The following is a 6,088-nucleotide window of genomic DNA, read 5'->3' on the forward strand; positions in this document are numbered from 1 at the left end:
GGGAGTGAAGCAGCAGTTGGAGATCTGCCACTCTGCCTTTCAAGTAACTGAATCTTAACCTGCATCAGACCCGATGGGGGCGGGGCGGAGTCTGTTCTAAGATGTGCACCCGGTACCTGGTGCAGCCAGGTGCAGGGGCTGTCGGTTAGACGGTTCCCACGGCACACTTGTACACTTCATGGTGTCTGAAACCAGTCACTAGATACAGAGCCAGCGCTTTGTCCTTGTGCAAAATGAAGTGTTCGTGGAGGGAACCCTGTGATGAGGGCTCCACATCCCCGCAAGGTACCTCCTTACGCGCGGGAAGTCCCCCTCTTGGTGTGGGAATTTGTCTCCATCCCCAGAAGGAGGCGCCCTCCATCCTGGAGTGCTCCCTATACCCGGAATCCTGATTCTGCTACCGACCTGTGATTCGGCCCAGGATACGGTAACTGTGAAGTCAGCGTCCCAGCTGTGATCTTCTGTCCGTTTTCCTCACCTGTGAAGTTCAGATGATAGGGATCGGGTGGGCTGATGTGGCACGGCAGGTTGGCTACTACATGGAACGCCTGCATCCCTTGTCAGAATCCCACCTGCTCTGCTCCCAGCCCAGCTCCCTGCTGATGCGCCTGGGAAGGCAGCAGAAGGTGGCCCGAGTACCTGGACCCCTGCCACCCACGTGGGAGACCCAGGTGGAGATTCTGGCTCCTGGCTTCGGCCAGGCTCAGGCTTTTGTGGCCATCCCGGGAATGAGGCAGCGTATGGACGATCTCTCAGTCTCTCCCTCCTCACTCTGCCTTCGTGTGTGTGTGTGTGTGTACTAAAAAATAGGTGCGGGCATTGTGGTCCAGCAGGTCAGGCTGAGGTTTGCAGCGCCCACATCCCATGGTGGAGCGCCAGCTCAAGTCCTAGCTGCTGTACTTCCAGTCCAGCTCCCTGCTGGTACACCTGGGAGGCAGCAGATGATGGCCCAAGTAGTTGGGTCCCTGGCTCCCAGCTTGGGCCAGGCTGTTGTGGGCATTTGGGGAGTCAACCAGTGAATGGAAGATAGATGCTCTCACTCTCGCTCTCGTCCATCTCTGTCACAGTGCCTTTCAAATAAATTCATATATCTTTCTTTAAAATGCAGCTAACATTAAGCAGTTTCTAATTATTATTACAACTAGTAATAGACCTCAGAATCTTACATTACAAGATAAGAACAGATTTGTGAAAACATTGTAGAATTTTCTGGATGAGAGTGAGGGCAGCAAGTTACCCAAAATACTGCGCTAGGATGTGCTGGTCAGATCTGTCTTGGTGTGAGCGCCAGGAGGAAATGTCCAGGCCTAGGGCTACAGTGGGAGAGGGGACATCAGGACACTTGAAAATACTGCACTGTCTTATTTTTTTTAAAGATTATTTTTTTATTTGACAGGTAGAGTTATAGACAGAGAGTCAGAGAAAGGTCTTCCTTCCATTGGTTCACCCCCGAAATGGCCGCCACGGCCGGAACCACACTGATCCGAAGCCAGGAGCCAGGTGCTTCTCCTGGTCTCCCATGCAGGTGCAGGGCCCAAGCACTTGGGCCATCCTCCACTGCACTCCCGGGCCACAGCAGAGAGGAGCAACCTGGACTAGAACCCAGCACCCATATGGGATGCCGGCGCCGCATGCAGAAGATTAACCACGTGAGCCACGGCACCAGCCCCCTGCACTGTCTTATCGCCCATATAACTGTCACCTCTGTTCCGTCATCTGGCAGGAGAGTGAGGGAAGCCAGGCTGTGACTGGTTGGCTCATTTTCAGCAACCCGAGGGAGCTAATTCGCACCCACACGGGCCTGTGTTGGCCCACGCAGCAGACTGGCAACAGAGGGCCCTCAAGCCTGTGGGGTCGTAAGTTTCCTCTTCCAGGGTCCCGAGCCAGCAGCTCTGCACCCGTCCAGAGGCAGCAGGGACATCTCTGTGCCCTGGGCAGCCTGCGGGCCACACTTAGCAGGATGGCTGTTTCAGGAGGGGCCATTGGTTGATTAAAATCTAAGCTCAACATTTTTTTTCCATTGGGGAAAATGCATACACAGTAGCATTTTAAATTAGCCACTGTTAAGTGTACAGTTCAGGGGCATCAGTTCCATGTGGTGCTGGCTCCCATCCCGTGCTCCCCTGGACGCCAGCACCCTGTGTCCTAGTCTGTGCCCAGGCTCTGAGCTGCATGGAAGTGGCGGCGGCTACGGCGTCTGGCTCAGTGCGTTGTCAGGGTTGAGCCTCGTCGTGGCTTGTCAGAATCCCACTGTGTGCCTCCACCACAGGGGGCTCACCAGCCGTGCAGCTGCTTTACGAAGAATGCGATAAACAAGCATCTTGAGTCCCGGCTTTTTTAAACAGTTTATTTGAAACAGAGACAGAGATCTCCCATCTGCAGCCAAGCTCGGGCCAGGCCAAAGCCAGGAGCCTGGACCTCAAGCCAGGTCTCGTCAGGGGCCCAAGGAGGTGTGCTTGCAGGAAGCTGGAACTGGACGCAGAGCCGGGTCTCAAACCTCGCCCACTCTGGTACGGCTGTGGGCGTCCCAGCGTCTTGGCCCGGGCCCCTGCTTTTTATCTTTGTCTTCCAGTAGTTTTTTGAAGACCTCTCAAATGCATGGATTCCTGATTTCTTTGTCAAAATAAACTTTGACAGCTCATCTTCCACAAACGTTTGCAAGTGGGGCTGCTGGATGGGTGCCCGTGGCTGGTGTCCCCTAAAACCTGTGTGTGGAAACTCGGTCACCAAGGTGAAGCCCGCAGGGGCCTGGGTGGAGGCAGTGGCCCAGCTCTTCCTCGCCCTGGCCCTGGCCTGCGCCCTCCCAGCAGGCGTGCACCGTCCTGGAAGCCACGACTGGGCCTCCCTGGACAGTGAATCCGTCAGCACCCTGATCTCCGACCCACGCCTCCAGAACTGCGAGAAATGAATCTCTGTTCTGGATCAACTACCCAGTGACAACACAGAGACAGTGTAAGTGCCGTTGTTTAACTTCTGGGGAACTGCTAAACTCTGCCCCTGCCACACGGGTAGACACTGTCCCCTGCTCCGCGTCCTGGCCAGCAGCCATGTTTGACAGCAGCCTCGGAACAGGTCTGACAGCATTTGCATTCACATTGCCCCAGAGACCAAGAGCGTCTGTTTCTAGCATTTTTTTAAATGTTACCCGAAGATTCCTTGTATCACAGTCAGCTACATTTTCTACTCCAAATGTTGACAATAAATTCTGATTCAGTAGGCATGGGCCTGAGGCCTTGGGATCTGTGGATCTAACCCATACTCCAGTGCTTTTAAAACTCAGAGCAAGGGGCCGGCGCCATTCTCTGGCTTTCAATTAAATAATCTTTAGGTGCCGTTGCTGTGGCACAGCAGGTTAACGCCCTGGCCTGAAGCGCTGTTATCTCACATGGGCACCGGTTCGAGACCCGGCTGCTCCACTTCCGATCCGGCTCTCTGCTATGGCCTGGGAAAGTACTGGAAGATGGCCCAAGTCCTTGGGCCCCTGACCCGCATGGGAGACCTCCTGGCTCCTGGCTTCAGATCGGCGCAGCTCCAGCCATTGTGGCCAATTGGGGAGTGAACCAGCAGATGGAAGACCTCTGTCTCTGCCTCTCTTGTTAATTCTGCCTTTCAAATAAATAAATCTTTAAAAAGGAAAAAAAAAAAAAAAAGGCAGAGGCAGAGCTCCCCCAGCTGGCTCACTCCCTCAATGCCCACAGTGGCCCAGGCTGGGAACTCATTCCAGCTCTCCCACGCGGGTGGCACTGGAGCCATAACCTGTGGCTTCTCAGGGCCTGTGTAGCAGAAAGCGAATCAGTAGATCCAGGATTCACACCCAGGCACTTAGCTGTGTCTTAACCAGTGTCTTGATCACCCGGGGCTCCACTTTTTTGATGACTGAACCTTAAACCATAGATCCGTAGTCGCTGGATTCCACCTGCAAATACAGTGAGAAACGTCACCTGTTTGGTTGCCTGTTTGAGAACGTCCCCTCAGTTACCTGCTGAGTTCTTAATGAAGAAGAGGCGGCAGTGGGGACACACGGTTTCGTCAGGAGCGCTCCTGCCACCAGGAACACTGGCCTTTCACAGGAGCAGGGTGCCAAGGAGCCTCGTCCCCTGCACCCCAGCACTTGCGAGGCAGGGGATTCCACCTCCATGCCGGACACAGGGCTCAGTGCGGTCTCCCGGCATGAGCTGTGCACAGGACACCGGTCCACGTCCGCGCGTGCAGTCAGCCACGCTGTCAGAGATGAAGCTGCCCAGAGCAGGGGGCTTGGTGTTCAGGAACCGCTGACTCAGGGTGAGCCGTGCTGTCAGCGGACTCGAGCCACAAAGAACGCCAACTAATTTTGCCAATCCCCTTTCCAAAGCCAAAGTTTATTTTAAATGAGATTATTAGAGGTAAATAGCAAGCAGGTTTTTTTTCCCAATGAAGTAACATATTCAAAGTTCATGCTATTTTGACCAAAATGTAAAGTTGTACTTGAACCCTTAGCCCTGTGAAAATTTTATAGACTGCAGTCCAATTTACTGACTCATAGTCCAATACTAATATTTTCTTGTGCTTAGTGGATGGCAACAGAAAGCAACAAACCCAGGAAGCCAGTACTGAGCACATCTGGACAAAACAGCCAGCCAGTGAATGGCCACTGAGATGTCTTGCAAGTTCTAACAAAAAGGCTAAATTCCAGACAAAGCTTTATTTGCAGTAAAAATTATTTAGAACATAAAGTTTGTACTTATTAAATAAGTCAATATTCAAAGTGTTTAATATTCTTAGACCTAATGAAAAAGTATTTCATATATATATAAAAAAAAAACTTTTAGAGGCCAGCACTGTGGCAAAGCAGGTTAAACTTCCACATGTGGCACCATGGGTGCTGGTTCGAGTCCCAACTGCTCCACTTCCCACCCAGTCCCCTGCTTATGCCCTGGGAAAATTAGCAGAAGACCCAACTGTTTGGGCCCCTGCACCCACGGAGGAGACCTGGAGGAAGCTCCTGGCTTTGCCTAGCCCAGCCCCAGCTGTTGCAGCCATTTGGGGAGTGAACAAGTGGATGGAAGACCCCCACACACACACCAATGATGCATTCAAACAAAATAAATCTTTAAAAGAAAAATAAAAAAGGGCTGGCACTGTGGCATAGCAGGTAAAGTTGCTGCCTGCAGTGCGGCATCTCATATGGGCACTAATTCAAGACCCGGCTGCTCCACTTCCAATCCAGCCCTCTGCTATGGCCTGGGAAAGCAGCAGAAGATGGCCCAACTCCTTGGGCCCCTGCACCCGCATGGGAGACCCAGAAGAAGCTCCTGGCTCCTGGCTTCGATTCAGTGTAGTTCCAGCCATTGCGGCCAATTGGGGACTGAAACATCGGATGGAAGACCTCTCTCTCTCTTTCTCTGCCTCTCAAATAAATAAATCTTTAAAAGAAAAAAAACAACTTGGGGCCAGCACTGTGGCACAGCAGATTAAGCCTCTGCCTGATGTGCTGGCATCCCATATGGGCACTGGTTCCTGTCCTGGCTGCTCCACTTCCAATGCAGCTCCCTGCCTGTGACCTGGGAAAGCAGCAGAGGATAGCCAAAGTGCTTTGGGAGATCCAGAGAAACTCCTGGCTCCTGATTGGCCCAGCTCTAGCCATTGTAGTCATTTTGGGAGCGAACCAGCAGATGGAAGACCTCTCTCTCCCTGTGTCTCCCTCTGTCTGTAACTCTGCCTCTCAAATAAAAAAAAAAAAAAAAAGATAAAAAAGCTTTTGAAGTCCAATTCTAACAATCATCAGAGAATAGAAAGTGAAAGACTTTAAACCAAATCCTAATCTGCTTACACTTTCATCAGCGAGCCTATTCAATTTTCAGTAAATACATTATTTGTCAGAAAGGTCTTGGAGCTGGGTTAAGGCCCAGGAAGCCGTCTGGTTCAGTAGGACACGTAGGCTGGGGTGCGAGGCACAGCCACACACGCAGACAGCACAGGTAGTCACTCAATGCCCTGAGCAGTGGCGAGCACTCATCCCTCTGAACAAGGCTACACCGAAGCTAAGGGGCACGGGGGTCAAATTTAATCCAGGCAGTGGAAGCTCCAACCCAGAGTGCCCCCGCCGAGT

The sequence above is a fragment of the Oryctolagus cuniculus genome, chromosome 18 (genome assembly GCF_964237555.1).
Source record: "Oryctolagus cuniculus chromosome 18, mOryCun1.1, whole genome shotgun sequence".
In the NCBI taxonomy this organism is placed as follows: domain Eukaryota; kingdom Metazoa; phylum Chordata; class Mammalia; order Lagomorpha; family Leporidae; genus Oryctolagus; species Oryctolagus cuniculus.